The 1457-nt window shown below is 38.7% G+C and overlaps 1 non-coding gene across 1 annotated transcript; it reads right to left on the minus strand.

Moving 5' to 3' along the window:
- Nucleotides 1–1125: 1125 nt before the first annotated feature.
- Nucleotides 1126–1232, minus strand: LOC132298053 (small nucleolar RNA R71). The gene has a single exon (XR_009479503.1). It is a non-coding gene; the product is annotated as a small nucleolar RNA R71 (small nucleolar RNA).
- Nucleotides 1233–1457: the final 225 nt, after the last annotated feature.

Genomic DNA, 1457 nt, shown 5'->3' on the forward strand with positions numbered 1-1457 from the left:
ACCCTAAGATCTCTCTCTCTCTTTTATTCTCCTTATTGCATTATAGTTTACTTTAGTCTAAATTGCATCTTAGTGTAATTCAACCACCAACCACTATTTTGATCACTCGACCTATTAACCCTAATTTTGATTCCTCAACCTAGTATGACCCTCAATCCCTTGGGATGATCCCTACTTGCCCCAGCTATATTTTTAGTGAAAGGTAGTAGTGACAATTTCTAAATGTAAAACTTGGTCACATTTATCATAGTTCTACACCGCTGCTATCTCTTTCGGCGGTGTGCAACAAATCGTGTGGGCTTCGGGAGTGACGAACCCGGGCAAACACCATCAATATATGTGGAGGATGTTTGTTGATTGATTTGTTGCGGAGGCGAAGTGATTGCTACGTGTTTATTTTTGTGTTGTTTGTGCATGCATGGTCGTAGGTCGTTAAATCCTACTCTTGCACCACTTAATTTGAATCTTGAATCCATTGTTCATAATTCTAGGGGAAGGGGTAGCTCTCATCACTTCATTTCATCAATGGAGGAGCAAAATGACAACCATGTGGAGGACCTTGGTCACATCGACCAACAAGGTATCCTCTACCCTAATATGCATCATGATAACATTCACATACCATTAGGCATGCCAAGACCTTTCATTCCACAACAACAAGGCCAAGTTCCATTCGGAATGCCTCGGCCAATTTTTGTTCCACCCCCACCTCTTACTGCTTAAGTAAATCAATGTGATTATTTAGCATCACCGGTTATGAATCCTCCGCTTGCTTTGCATGATCATTATGTGCCAAATGAGTATAATGAACCTACATGCATTCAATTGCCCCCATTTAGAGCACATCACTTTGAAATTAAACCGCAAACTATTCAAATGTTTTCCAACTATCATGGACTTCCAAGTGAAGAACCTTACAAGCATTTGGATGAGTTTCTTGAAGTGTGTTCCACCGTGAAATACACGGACATGCCAAATGAAGTTTTAAGACTTAAACTCTTTCCCTTTACCCTTAAAGATAAGGTAAACTATTGGTTCAACAATCTTAGGCCTTTTTCGATAACTTCTTGGGCGAAAATGCAGTAAGAGTTTTTGAAAAAATGCTATCTGGTTTGTAAGACCAATGCAATGAGAACTTTTATTTGAGAATTTTCTCAAGGGGATGGGGAGATATTTCATGAGGCATGGGAAAGGTTTAATGATTTGGTTAGGAAGTGTCCCTATCATGACATTCCTAAATAGGAATTAGTTCAATGCTTCTTTGAAAGCTTACCAGATAATCACAAGGGTATGGTTGATGCACCTATGGGTGGCTCTTACCTTAATAAGTATGGAAATGATGTTTGGCAATTGTATGAAATCATGAGTGAGAATTCAATGCATTGATCTTTGTTATCTAAAAATAGTAGAAATCTAGGTGGAAGGAAGAATATCGGCTTATATCAAGTTGACAATTC

This window comes from Cornus florida, unplaced genomic scaffold (genome assembly GCF_030987335.1).
Source record: "Cornus florida cultivar Cherokee Brave unplaced genomic scaffold, ASM3098733v1 CherokeeBrave_3.0.0_Hap2_Chr02, whole genome shotgun sequence".
NCBI lineage: Eukaryota > Viridiplantae > Streptophyta > Magnoliopsida > Cornales > Cornaceae > Cornus > Cornus florida.